This window comes from Macrobrachium nipponense, chromosome 26 (genome assembly GCF_015104395.2).
Source record: "Macrobrachium nipponense isolate FS-2020 chromosome 26, ASM1510439v2, whole genome shotgun sequence".
Classification (NCBI taxonomy): domain Eukaryota; kingdom Metazoa; phylum Arthropoda; class Malacostraca; order Decapoda; family Palaemonidae; genus Macrobrachium; species Macrobrachium nipponense.
Window position 1 is genome coordinate 32229866 of NC_087215.1, and position 15453 is coordinate 32245318.

At 41.0% G+C, this 15453-nt stretch overlaps 1 protein-coding gene across 4 annotated transcripts in view; it reads right to left on the reverse strand.

The window, feature by feature from the left end:
- LOC135200158 (palmitoyltransferase ZDHHC18-like) overlaps positions 1-15453 on the reverse strand; it is a 98491-nt gene that overhangs the window by 4995 nt on the left and 78043 nt on the right. The window contains exon 10 of one of the 4 annotated variants that reach the window (XR_010311219.1): positions 5765-6032. The exons of the other annotated variants lie outside the window; for them this stretch is intronic. The gene's annotated coding sequence lies outside the window, so the exon portion shown is untranslated. The remainder of the gene's footprint in view (positions 1-5764; positions 6033-15453) is intronic. 4 annotated transcript variants of the gene reach the window in all.

Below are 15453 nucleotides of genomic sequence, written 5' to 3' on the forward strand. Positions count from 1 at the left end.
AGCATCCCACTAATTACTGTACATAAAGTGGACAAGATTCTTAAACTTTAACTTTCCATCAACTCTCTTCATACAAAATTTCAATTAGCTTTCATATACAGTTGACCCCTGCCTATTCACGTTTCCGGATTCACGGACTCGCCAATTCACCGATTTCCCTTTGGAATATATACGTATACACATTATTTGTGGAAAACTTCCCTATTCGCAGTGTTTTTCACTGAGAAATATTCCCTAATTACTGCATTTTCATATAATTTTCATTACTAAATGCAGTTTTGGGATAAAATTATCAAAATACTCGGCTATAAATATTTTTAAAGGTTTTTCTTTTGTTTGAACTATCAAAATAGGGAGTTCTAAGCATTTTTAGAGGGGTTTCAAGTTTTTGTGGATTTAGCTATTCACATAGATTGTGGTACACATACCCTGTGAATACTGGGGGGTTAACTGAATAACAGGAATGACAATGATCAAGTCCTTCCATTATACCATTATTGAATACTTTCCCACTACTGAAGAGATGTGTAATTTAAAGCCTACTGAATCAATTGGTTCATAAAAAAAATCAATTAAACAAGAAAGGTGGAAAAAGTATTATATAAACCAAGTATGGTCCGGAAAAAACTTTATAACGACATCATCAAGCTTTCTTACTACATTTCTTCTGGGATCTGCCAGGAGCTCAAGGTAAAGATCACTGGGCCAATTTAATAATTACTCCATGGCAATAAACATGTTACATCTTTCTACATCCTAAAACCTTGCCTATCAAGCGTGGACTTTTGTGCAAGTACATATGGAACAGTAAAAATTTGTTGCCCTCCCTAGCTTTGTTATACCTTAAAAGGGAGGGTGCAAACAACTAACTGCATATTAATAGCATAGAATTTGAATATAAACAAAAGTAACATTTTGGAAAATTTGTAAAATGGTACAAGGAGTGGAAAAATAGTGCACAGTGTGTGAAATAATTAGGAAAATGGTCATTTATTTAATCAATATCTCCACTTTTCCTTTTTCTAATAATTCAAATTGTTTCAAAGTACTGATTAGCATGCAAACTTTATGGATACTATCAATAAAAGATAAAACATTAAATCGTTTTACAAAATTTCATATTTTCATAAAAAGCCAAACACTTGGACATCTCAATTTAGACAATGCAAGATTTATAACAGAAAGCAATCAAGATTTCTGAATTCTTCTCTACGACCTATCAATCCTAGCTTGTTTTCTGAAATGCACTATCCTTTTTAGGCCTTCATTTCTCATTCTCCCTCTCATCATTTATTTCATTTTTCCTCCCAAATACCGTATATTTCGGCGTATAAGTCGACCGGAAGATAAGTCGACCCCCCAATTCTGAGTAAATTTTTATGATTTTGACTAATATCGGGTATATTAGTCGACCTATAAAATGTGAGGCCAGCCGTACGCTCAAAATAAGCAGCAGGGTAAAACGTATCATATAAAATAACCTGAATGTTATTACGGTACATATGTTGCTCTACTTATCGTAAGAAATACAGGTAATATAATCATATATTAACAAATCTGTGTAATATATAAAAGATGAATATACCGGCAAATATGATTAGAAATGACGAAACGAAAGATACGTTACTCGAGTGTAATGTAAACAAACAAAGCCCTTACTAACGCTGCATAACAGCCTACGTATATATGTATGTACAAACTGCCACTCAAGTTAATGTTTTGATTGGGTTGTTAAAACGACGTGCCGGTATTTTATTATTATGTTGGAATATTCCTTGACCATTCGTTCTTCTATGGCATAAACAGGCTCATTTGAGGGAAAACGAACCTGCAGTTGATTCACCAGATTCAAACTGGGATCCTTATAATGAAACCGTGAATGATAATTTGTTTGATGAATTGTTTAATTCAAGTGACGATGACTCAAGTAATTTTGAAGGATTTTAAATGCATACTTACTATTAAATACATTTTTTTTATTTAGTGATAAATAAAGATTTCATACCATAAATGTTTTTGAACAATACCCCGGTAAATACAAAACTGTCAGTGAACGCATCCTTCTCAATTACTGTACTACAAATGGCTACGCAATGTTTACACTTGCTGTGCGATTGGGCTTTCTTCAAATTACTTTTATTTTTTTCATTTCATTTAAGGTAATGGATGTTCTAATGTATTATTATATTCGTATTACAGTGTGAAATGTTTTTAATACTGGTATTTACATACATAGTTACCTCAACAAGGCTGTCATTGTTATTAGCCAACTGTAAAGCCTGGATTCCTGTACCGATATGCCAAAATAATAAAGATTCACTTTTTGTTACCGTTAGATAAGTCGACCCCCTAATTTTGGCATGATTTTTTGGGGCTAAAGGGTCGACTTATACGCCGAAATATACGGTACTTGATCTTTTATGACTGACCTCCTGTGTTTCTTTCGTCGTATCTACAGCATTTTATATTTCCCTTTTCCCTCCCTCTCCCTCTCAGACGTCGTATCAGGATGTGGTCTTTTTGTTTACATACAATACAGTATTTCAATTACATGGTCAATCACTACTAGGTCACTTGTCTTTTATGCTATACTTAATGCTAAATGTCACAACTTGGGGGAATGTACTTTATTTGTTCATTATGAACTAGTTAATCATAAATAGCCTAATTCTATGCAATGGTGTTTCAGCTAAACAAACCTGCTAAATCCTGAAAGAAAAAGACCCCACAACACACATCCACACAATGTTCCTTCATCTATCAAGGCCTCAGTCTTCCTTGCAGCTCCTTTGTGGAATCATAAAGTATAAAATTTAAGCTAAAGACTAAGCACTGAAACCTATAAGGCCATTCAACACTGCAAAGGAAATAAAGAGAAAAGGAGGTTTGAAAGGTGTAACAGGAAGAAAACCTCACAGTTGCACTATGAAACCATTAAGAGAGGGTGGAAGCTCCTTGTGTGCAGATACATTGTAAGCCGCTCTTCCCGGATTACAATTATTTTGTATTGTGTGAAGTGCCATTCATTTGATTCATTCATTTACCTTTTACACTTTCAGAGGACATAAATATGCTCTAAGCACATCCCTGATGTGTTGTAAATGTAAGGGTAAATGATGCAACAAATGTTTACCTTGCAATGTACATGAACTTGGTCTGAGATCCTGTGGGTGAAAGAAGTTACAGTTGGCACCCTCATCAACTCTATGAAGTGGAAAGTTTTCCTAATGATAATTAATATAGTAAATCCTCTTCTCCAATTCATGCCATTTCCTACTTCTGCCTATCCCTTTCCTTTTCAGATCTATTTTCGTTCTGATTTCCTAAGGCTATTCACATCTTAGCAATTACATTCTTACAACTATAATCTTATGCTGTTTCACAACTAGCTACAACTACTTTGGCTGGCTATTCCATGACAGCAAAACATTTTAGGTTCATTGTTCAGACTTTTCCCACCTTGCCATCTTGTCACTGAAGGAGACACAGTAGTTAATACTGGTTGGTGAAGAATGGTGCTCAGCCGTAATCTGAAAACAACTCACGAGAACTGCCTATCTTCTGTATTTTTTCTAAGTATAAAAACCAGATCCTTTTATGTAAGAGTATTTCTCAGCATGAGCTGGAACAATCACTGACACTTTGTAACAAAATAGTAGTTATATGAAGCATTGTCCTCAGGATGGAGTGATGCAAGTTGGAATATGGCTAAAATCTGGTCAAATATAATTGATGGGTTCAGATGATAGCTCTACACACACCCAGCCTTTGTTAAAAGGGAGAGTGGAGGGAGTCACAATTTATGAGCAAAATTCTACTCCCAATTTATGAGCAAATTTTCTATGACAGGATGCTTGATTATGTAGTTTGCCTGCATCTGGGTCTGGTCTATTGCATAATCAGCCTGAGGAAGGCAGAGAAAGGAAGAAGGAATGAGTGAATGTTGAGGTATTCAAGACACTGGACACAGAGGGAATAGATATACTTACACTGTGGTAGCTAATGAAGATATTATGGAAAAGGAAATTATATCAGAATAGTATAATGTAAGCACAATGTTGCCATTTTTTAAAGAGAGATGTGCAAAGTTTCAAGACCTATAGAAGAATTTAAGTCATATCCCATGAAAATGTTCGAAAGAATTTAGATCCACAGAGAGTACATACATAGGTTTAATGAAAGAGATTCATACAACTGAGGGAATATTCTCATTATGCAAGGTAATAAAGAAGCAAAGGGATCTTCTTACAGTCTTTATCAACCTGAAGAAGCCATAAAACAGAGTACCTTGACAAGAAGTGTGAAGTTTGAAAGAGGTGGCGGCACCATAAATATATGAGTTATTAGCGAGATGTGTAGAAATGTAACCACCTATATGAAAACTATGTTGGGGATGAAAAGCAGCTACCAGGTCAAAGTAGGACTATCCCACAGATCAACCCTGAGCCATTCTTAATCAGTATGGTGCTGGGTACAATGACCAAATATGCAGAAAAAGAGCATATAAGCATTCAAGAGTAGAGGGATAAGTATTTCAAACAAAGACAACAGAGGCATAATGGACAAATGGGATGGATGATGACCAACAAGCCATGATTCAAGCTTGAAAAAGTAAAAATCAAGAGTGTTCATGTATCTGGGCAAGATAACAGATGCAGGGGTAATGTGAATAAACATGTCAATCATTGAATTCAAGCTGGATGGATTAATTGCTGGGGTAGGGGAGGTGTTATTAAGCTTACTTTGTAAGAAGTCAGTTCCTATTTGGCTAAAGAGCAAGGTACATAAGGTGGCAGTAAGACCTGCTATGCTGTATAGGCTAAATGCAACACCACTGAAACAAAACTTGAGACATGACTTAAGAAATGGCAGAAATGAGGATGTCCAGATGGATAAGTGAGGTAAAGAGAAGAGATAGGAAAAGAAATTAATACATCTGGGATCAGCAAGTCACTTGAGTGTTCAAGAAAGTGCAAGAGTCAAGACATATTGCTTGAGAAGAGATGATGAGCAACATTCAAAGAAATGGAAATGGAAGCGCTAGGGATGTAATGATGAAGGCCTAAGAGAAGACAGGAGTGACGAAGGAATATATATATATATATATATATATATATATATATATATACATATACATATATGTTATATATATATGTATACATATGTTATATATAAACAATATATATATAATTGTTAAAGGACGTCCTGCGTTTCTTGACGTGTTGTTGAGTTACCAAAAAGTGACTCTAGTACAAAACATTAATTTGCATGCTAGGAAAACAATGCCTTAATTCTTATTTTAAAATTAACACCAACTTGAATTATCCTTAATTCATCCTTACTGCATAGAACAGGATAAGATACAGTGTAATCTCCATTACCTTACTAAATGCATTAATAGGTATGATGACTAAAGCACCTATTTAATCATCTTGTTTTCTAAATTACTGGTGTCAGTGCATTAATACCAAGTAGCTAAAGGCCATGAACCAGAACATTAAAAAGTAATTTCTGAAGAATCTGAAATCATCCATCACCTTGATATAAATAATGACAATTAGGGTAGCTATTACTGCATATACAAACCACATCATCCTTGAATTTGCCATTATTCCTGTAAAGTGGAAAAACATTTCGTCGATTCATAAGCAGCTGTAATGCATAATATATGTAATTATATAAAATCCCAGAAACATCTGTTAGGAGGCCTGCAAAAGGACTTGAAAGTCAGATGCAAACCTGATTTACTGGAATGTTAACCCACCTTCTACAAATCCAACAGTATTCAAGTGTCACTTTTATGTACCAACAAACTTAACATATAAGGTAAATGCACTATTCTGCTCCTTCTGCAAGAGAGCCTCGCGAGAAGTGGCGGTGTAAAATGATTGGAATCTGTTGGTCGTCAATATCTTTGACACTCTTTCTTAGCTTTCTACCCGTGATCTTTTGCACATTGCCACAAGGGTTCTTTCCCCTATGGACATGACTCAAGTTGTTGTTGCTGATGACGTTGTTGTTGAGTGTTAAGTCTAGAGGTCGAGGAGACAACAGCCAGTGGATGAGAGGATAAGAGCAGCGTGAGGGGAGAGAGAGAAAGAGAGGCACACACGTTAGAGATATTCACAGCAGCACAAGCCAGAACAAGGTCTTAGCAAGCGGTAACACATTCAAAATGCAGATCATCGCTTCTTTTCTGATGCCCAATTTGGGATGATCTTTTCTCCAAGTTTGAATGTACAATATACACAAGGTTCATTCAGAATTGAAAAGGGAAAAATTTCAAACAATTAATTCATAATCTGATTAGGAAAACAGAGACACAGAGGAAGGTGAAGGCATGTTCCTAAATACAGGACTGAGAGGTTAGAAATGCATACTTGCTTAACATATAGTTCAATGAGGCTGACATGCATAGTGTGTTTCCACTTCCTAAGACAATTACCTCACAACTACAGCCTTAGTCCATTCAAGCAGCAGCCCCTTTATATGTTATGTCAATTTCACATAATTTGTGACTATGTCAGCACCTACAGTAGTAGTAATAGTATGTTCTCTATACAACACTGAGCAATGTGCTGCAAACAGCAAAAGTGATGCAAAGATATCCAATTCAACACCTGGCTAAAGGTAACACTTTCTATCAATAAAACATAATTTACCAAAACAGTAAACATAGTTACAAGACAGCTGTGTTAACCAAATCCAATGTATCATGGCTTATACAGGTAGAACCACAATAAAGGTGAATACGGGGCGAGACAGGCTTATTTCCAAGGGAGTACATGATCAGTGAGGAAAAACATTAAGACAATAATGCTTGAACAATTGGAGTGTGGTGAAATTATTAGTCTGTGACATATGAATTAATTTTATACACTAATTCAGAAAGCTCAATAAAATCTGTGGCCAAGGAAGAGCAGCAAATAGCAAAGCCATCACAAATACCTTGCAATAATGCAGACTAGTAGTAAATTATCTATATATAGTACTATACAGTACATCCACACTTATGTATAAAAAAAAATTAATACTTAGGACATCACACTGTATTACACACAGCACAAGGTTTGGTCTATTCAGCATTATATTAGCTTAGTTAATCAGAGACATTTTTGAGGACTGAACACGCAGCATGTGTCAAACTTGACAAAGCTTCGATAACACTTATGACCAATACTATATTATTACCTTATGAAGTGGAGTTCCAACTCGTTTCCTATCTTTAAACAGAAACTTGCTTGTCACAGCACAAATTACATAAACTTCACATATTACCTGTAGTCTAACCAACATTCTAAGATCACTCTGGTGGGCCAGGTAAAGAAAGCAGCACTTCTAAATCTATTAATCTCTTAAAATTTCCATCAAGGATTAATACCCCTTTTTTAGGTTTTGCTTAAGACCTTTCAGATTTTATCAATAAAATTTTTTTTTCCTAATTAAAGGTGATAAGGATCATTTAATTCTATATAATTTTTCCTTTTCCTGAAGTTCTGAGAACAGAAATAGTACCAATATATATATATATGAAAGCATCCCCGCACACACCCACACTCCAATGTGTGTTATGGAAGTCTTGTCAAACCATTACAAATTTTATATTTGTCTTTTAAGTTACATATAACTGGTAGGACCGTTATATTTTCAATCCTCGTCTTGGTTATTTAGTCATTTTTTGGAGAGTAACTGCTACCTTTTAAAAATTACCTAGATCAAATATATTTTCAATTAAAAAAATAATTACATTTTATGGGACTTGCACTTGAACAGACTCTGCTCTGGCAATGCATTTTTCATTAATTCCTCATGTACCTCACCAGAACAAGTTTAGAATATTGGATGGATTATAGGCTGAAATTGATATGATTCTGATACTAGTAGGTTATTTATCCAAACCACAGTCAAGATACTCATTCTCTTGGGGCTAAACTAAAGGTTTTTCTAGAATGACACAATCTTAAATTTCATTTAATAATTGCCCTTTTGTGGTAATTGGGTTAGGTGACAGTGGTAAAGATTTTGACAAATTTCCTTACATGATTCATTTTCAACACTTGACACTGCTGGTCAAAATTTGGATTTTCAAATAAAAAATATTCAACTGCTTATTAAGGTCTATTGTATCTACATAGTGGGATAGAGTCAAATGGATTATTCATTAAATATTCATCGATTAACAACATAACCAATTTGAAGCAGGGATAGAATACTTCAACATGACAGACACCTCTTGTTTTCAAGGATTACTTTAAAAAAACCTGCCATTTATCAAGACAATGGGTTTATGAGATGTTAAAAAATCACAAACAAATCGTTGTTTTTGACCCAGTCATAAATAGCCATTTTATTACCATCCATTTCCTTTTAAGCGTCCACGGGCAGGTGTCTAACATTTCAACATTAAATCAGCTTCATAAAATTAGAGATGAAAACAGAATTTCATTGCAGCTATCATAATCTAGGTTGTGTTTATTAGGCAAAAGATTTCTAGAATTAAAAGTTTTTGTAAGGCTTTACAGTTTTCAGTATGCTACCCATACAGATTCTCAAACCTTAATTATGAACTGGGTTGTCTTTCATTACACATAGGTTATGTGACTTTTAAACCTGAGTACAAATTTTAAGTAGCTATAAATCTTGCCATAAACCACAGTTTGCGATAGTAAACAGCTACTTCTTTGTAGCCTATGGCAAATCTGTGCTATAAAGAAATTCACATCACAGTCATAAGAAACGATAAAGATAATTTAGCTATAGTACTTGACAAAATGACAAATTTTCTAAGACAATTTGTATTTTTCATAGCTACAAGCCTGAAATCTTAACAATAGGATAATTTCTAGTGCCTAATTGGATCCAGTTAAAAAAAAAAACAGATGAAAGGAAGGAATCTTGTGATATCTGACAACGCATGCGTAGATCGGGTGAAAGATGGTTGAAGACCATTCACCTATGATCGCGCATCACTCTTTCCCCACTCAGTGTCGTAACACATAGAGGGGCTGCTAGAGGCGGGCAATATAATGTTAAGAACTCAGGTTTGTAGCTATGAAAAATACAAATTGTCTTAGAAAATTTGTCATTTGTTCATACGCGAACAAACCTTCGGTCTTTACAATAGGATAGACTCATACTTGGAGGGAGGTATAAGACATCCTAGACCGGCTGGGGGCCTACCCACCAGTCCAGCTCTCAAAAGGAATAGTTTTTGGAGAGGGACTGAAGCCCATTGAGAAGCTAGTTAAATTGATATCTAACAACTCAGACCCTGAGTGACGTACAATAATACTGTATATGGGATAACCATTGTATAGGGAACCAAAGAGAAACTTTGACTGTCCAATAACAAATCAAGACACCAGGGTTTGTATTACCCCCAACCCCTCCTTGCCAGGGACTGGAGCATATGCTACCAAATAGCGGGTAAGATATTTGTATATTGCACGACCACACTATCAGTATGACTACCTTACTCACCTGTATCAGACCAGTCCAGCGAATTACATGTTTATTCCTTAAACCGCCTGAAGGAAGAAGGAAAGGTACAAGAGAAAGGAGACCAGCCAACTCACTCATTCTCTCATCCACACAATCATCTTAGGTAAGATACAAAGGTGCCCTGATAAGGGCAACCATGAGTTACACAACCTGTTGGGCAGCCACCACAGGACCCAGGGAAAACGTGTCCGCAGATCTGTGGGCAACATCCTTAAGATAGAAGGAGGTGAACGTGGACTGGCGTAACCAAGCACCAGCACTCAGCACTCTACGTACAGCCAAGTTCTTTCTGAAAGCCAGAGAGGGACCAATACCTCTAACGTCATGTGCTCTAGCCTGCACAGACGTGGTGGTAGAATCATCAAGTGAAAAGTATGCCTGTCTGATAGCTTCCCGTATCCAAAGAGATAGTACATATTCTTAGACACCTCTTTCTTTGTACGGCCTGTGCTAACAAAAAGCCTGCGGCAGCCTGGTCTAAGGTGCCAAGTCCTTTTAAGATAGCAACGCAGGGCCCTGACAGGACACAACAAAAGCTGTTGAGCATCACCACCACCCACAAAGTCAGTCAGTGATGGAATGGAAAACGAAGTGAACCTGTCATCATGCACAGAGGGATTTTGGGTCTTGGCCACGAATTACGGGACAAATTCGAAGGACATTGACCCCCAACCTCTGGTGTGCTTCACCTCATAGCTCAGACCGTGGAGCTCTCCTACCCTCTTGGAAGATGCCAAAGCCAGAAGGAAAACTGTCTTGAGCGTCAGGTTCCTGTCAGATGAGCGACGCAAGGGCTCATATGGACTCTTAGTGAAGCTCTTAAGAACCAAGGAAACATCCCACGTCGGAGGCTTGAGCTCTCTAGGAGAACTCGACTGCTCAAACCCCTTAACTAGCAAGGAAAGTTCCCAGGAAGAGATGTCGGTACCCATAAGGCTTAACACCAAACTCAGGGCTGCCCTGTAGCCTCTAATTGCAGAAATGGACAGATGTTTCTCATTTCTGAGGAATGTTAAAAAGTCTGCTATTCACTGAATAGAGGTCGCGAGTGGAGAAAAACCCCGTTTACGACACCAATCACAGTAGATCGCCCATTTGCCTTGGTAAATCACAGAGGTTGACTTTCTAAGACTGCTGGACATGTGCCCAGCTGTTCTCTGAAAAAAGCCTCTCGCTCGGAGGAGATACTTGATAGCCTCCAACCGTGAAGAGACAAGGATTCTACTGACTGGTGGAATCTTTCCACATGGGGGCTGACACAGATGTCGCCAAGGGAGAATCTCCCTCGGAACCTCTGACAACGACGACAGCAGATCTGGAAACCATTCTGCCTGAGGCCACAGAGGGGCTACCAAAGTCATCCTGAGACCCTGTGAACTCATCAGCCTGTTCAGAACCTGACTGATCAAACAAAATGGAGGGAAGGCATACACCTCCAGGTTGTCCCAGGGATATTGGAATGCGTCCTCTGTCAATGCTAAAGGATTTGGAACCACCGAACAGAACATCTCCAGCTTCCTGTTAAAGCGTGTCGCGAAAAGGTCCAGCATGGGTTTCCCCCAAATCTGGAAAAGCTTGTCTGCCACCACTTGATGAAGGGACCACTCTGTGCCTAGGATCTGATCCCGGCGACTAAGTTTGTCTGCGACCACGTTCCGTTTCCCTGGGATATACCTGGCTGAGAGCTCTACCAAATTGCTGACCGCCCACTGGTGAACCTCGACGGTCAAGGCGTGCAGTTGACGTGAAACCAGGCCTCCCTGTTTGTTCACATAGGCTACCACCGTGGTGTTGTCCAACATGAGAACGACAGAATGACCCTCTACCTTCCCCCAAAACTCCTTCAGACCCAGGAAAGCCGCCTTCAACTCCAAGACTTTGATATGTTGCTGCTTGTCCTCCAAACTCCAAAACACCTGAAGCAATGAGGCCGCCTAAGTGGGCGCCCCAACCCATGAGGGAGGTGTCCGAGAACAGAAGGAAGCCCAGTGGAAGAGAATGCAGAGGGACACCCTTCAAAGGATTCTGGTCATCCAACCACCAACGAAGGTCTTCTCTCACTTCCAGAGACAGAGGAACCATTAACTGGGGTGAGAGCCCTGCCGGAGACCAGAATTCTCCCAGTCTCCATTGCAGAGACTGAAGATGAAGACGCCCATGAGGGACCAGCTTCTCCAGGGAAGACAACACTCCCAGAAGAACCTGCCACTGATGAGCTGACTAATGTACTATCTCTGACAGGAAGTTAAGCGCTACTACCCGCAACTTCTCCAATCTCTGATCCGACAGGAAAACTCTTGCTACTGTTGTATCGATGACCATGCCCAGGTAGAGAATCCTTTGAGTGGGTACGAGGTTCAACTTTTCCTGGTTGACTAATATGCCCAGGTCCAGACAGAACCGCAGACAATCCCTGTCCTGCAGCAGCCTTCTCCCTGATGAAGTGATTCAAGGTGGATAAGTCGATCACAGGCCTCCATCCTTGGGCACCAAGAAGATGTGACTGTAAAACCCCGGGGACAGACACACTACTTCCTCTATCGCATCCTTGTCCACCATTTTCTGTACTTCCTCCCGAAGAGCCAAGAACTTCAGAGAATCTGGAGGATATGCCTTCCTGAGCTGCGGCTTGTCCGACAGAGGAGAAGTCGAATGGCAGTCTGTATCCCACCCGAAGGACATCTACCACCCACTTCTCTGCCCCATAACTCTGCCACTTGGCCCAATGGCCAGCCAGGCATCCCCCCACCCGTGGCGCAGGAGAGGGAGAGGCGCCTAACCTACCGACGGCCCCCTTTACCTCTGCCCCTTGGGCCCCTTCTTGACTTAAAGGAACGAGAGCGAAAGGGGCATTGATCTTCTGACTTAGACTGTGTCGAACAGGAAGGCCCTGCCGAACTTGAGGTCCTCGACGGCCTACCAGGCGACAATCTCCTTGACTACTGCCAGACAGGGGGAGGAGGAGGAGCCGGACGTCTCCGAGCACTCACCCACCCTTCCGGGGACCTGTCGGAAGCTATCTTGGCAATAACCACAGACCAGCGGTCCAGCCAAGAAACCATCTGCAACATGGAGGATGCAGTAGATTCCAATGCTGAGGCATCTTGCGGAGACAAGGACGGAGCTACAGACCTCACCTGTTCCAAAGTCAAACCCGGCTTCAGGTGAATGACGTCTGGGTTAAGATGGTGTGACAACAAAAAAGCAGAGCTCGTAGCATAGTACTTCCTATGTCTCATGAGAGGCGGGGGTAGTAGTTTGGTAGAGCCCCTAGAGCGAAGCGAACCGTCCCGGTCCGAAACAGAGGTTAACCTAATGCAAGACTGACTGAACGTGCCCCAACAAAGGAAGCTGAAGAGATGATTTGGGGTCCTGAGTAGCTCCCACCAAGGCTTCCAAGCAAGGAGGAGTGTAAGACGACCGAGCCTGAGTCTTACTTTCCAAATTGTTAAACCCACGAATGAGATCAACAGCTTCCGAAAAGGAAGACAGAAACTCTTGCGTGTCTCCCTCCTCCTGCTCCGGCAACGGAGACTGATGACAAGAAGGATGTGTAGGCTCTTCTAAGGCACCTTCCCCACCAAAATTAACGGAAGGGTTAGCAGCCAAACAGCCTGAAACGCCAACTAACCTGTCTGGGCTGGGTCCAAGCGTCGGCTTCTGAGACTAACCCATTATAACACTAGGAACATCACTTACCTCAACAGTTGACTCCACATGTCCATGAATGGTCACAGGCGTGGCGGCCGTATATACGTGAAACTCGAACACTCGAGATGGAAGGAGAATCCCGTAGAGTCGAACTCTTGGAAGCACCAGTGAGAGGGGCAGGCAAACACTCCAGCTGCACCAACTCCGCACTCACTACCTTCGACCTCTTGACAGGCACCTTGAGATCCTTACGGCGACGAATAGGCCATGAAGACGAAGGAGCAATAACATCACGTGCATGGGCAGGGGAGGTTGCAACGTGCTTGTGATGTGCATGGACTGGGGGGGGGGGGGGGGGGTTAAACACGCCCAAGATTCAAGGCAGAGGATGAAGCATGTCCTGCAGATTGCAAACCACTAACACTGCCCGAAACAACATCTTTCTCGGGAACACGTCCACGTTGTTCCTCCCTCGAAGGCAAAGGAAGGGCAAAGTCCTTAGCCTTCCAACGCTTGATACGCCGACGGGGCGTAGAGGGGGAAGAGGGAAAGGAAGACAGCACTAGTTTCTATGCGCACTCTACTCAGGAGGCAGGGACGGAGCAACATGTTTCCCACCCGTCCTAACCGATAAGGCAGCCAACTTCACATCTAATACAGAGTCCAACCTCTGAAGCACTGCCTGGCATATGACCTCAGACTGATGTGCCAGAGAAGGCTCCGATATCAAGGAAGGGAGATGTAGCGAACTGGGCGGCAGTGATGACGTCACAGCTGAGAAAGGCGGATCAGAGGAGACAACTGGGGGAGACGTCATTGATCGGAGTGACGTCACAAGTGGCGGTGACGTCACGGCTTCCCCTCGGTGCGAGGGTGCGAGGGGGAATGAGATGCCACTGGTGGAGGAATAGACAAAGACAGACTCCGTGACGTCATCAACAGGGCTGATGCCACAGCGTCACTCCGACTTGAAGCGGCGGCAGACACTGGCAGAGCAATACAAGATGACCGACTGCTGCTACCCATGAAGATGAGGCCGGGAGGAGGGGGCGATGGCCTTGCCAGACCGGGGAGGGGGGTGCGAGCCTCCACAAAATGCGCTAGCAACCCCTCCAAGGATGGGGTACCCCCTAGCCCGAGCGTCTTCCAAATCGCCGCCATTTTGGATGCCTCCGACTCTGGAAGAGAAGAGATTGATGAAAAAGCCTCACCCTTCTCGAGAACCACATAAACTCCCGAGGAAGAAGGGGCTACATTACAAACATTAGCCTGGCGACCTCCTGATACTTCTATCGATGAATCAATGGAAGAAAAGGAAGGAGACGCAGGGTTGACTACTGCAGGAGACGAAACATTGGGAAGAGGCGTAAAACCTTCCCAAGTAGGAAGAGTCGAAACCTTGCGATGTTCTCTCTTGCCATAAAACGACCTCCACTGCTCCTTAGGTCATGCCCCGCATTCTGTGCACAGACTCGTAATCGTACAAAAATTAGAACGACACCTACTGCACGTGATGTGAGGGTCGGTTGCTGCCAAAGCCAAAAAATGAGAACACGGAAAACCTGGAACTCCGGGGCACATACGCTGATGCCGAGGAGGAGCAGAAGAAGCCATAATACCAGCCAAACACACACACACACACACTAAACAGAAGCGAAACGGGCAATGAACCGGGAAAAGGCCAAGAGAGGTTAACCGGACTCTCGCCCAGGCGGTCAAAAGAAAGACTGATGTGCGATCATAGGTGAATGGTCTTCGACTATCTTTCACCCGATCTACGCATGCGTTGTCAGATATCACAAGATTCCTTGCTTTCATCTGTTTTTTTTTCCGGATCCAGCTAGGCACTAGAAATTATCCTATTGTTAAGACCTCAGGTTTGTTCGCATATGAACAAAGCTCGTTTGTTTTTCAAAACTAAATTTATTCGTCAAATAAACTCCAATTTTAGAGTGACTGAATGGAGATTGACAAAATATTTACAATGGCTCCCTTCAAGACTTCAAACCTGTTAATACAAGAGTGACACTTCTCAAATCTAAAATTTACCATCTCGAGTGCAGAAACTCATTTAGGGAATGTAAAAAATTTAATCCATTAAGTTAATTTAATCCATCAAGTTAATGTTATTGAAGAATGCTTTTTTACTATGCATACCCTTATTCCTATGGCATAAATGGTAGTCAACACCTACAATACAAAAAACTCCTAATTAAGCTTTTCATATCATTATCAGCACACAGCAAAAGGAAGGTAGTTGTAGTGTGTTATAATAATAATAATAATAATAGTATGAAGGTA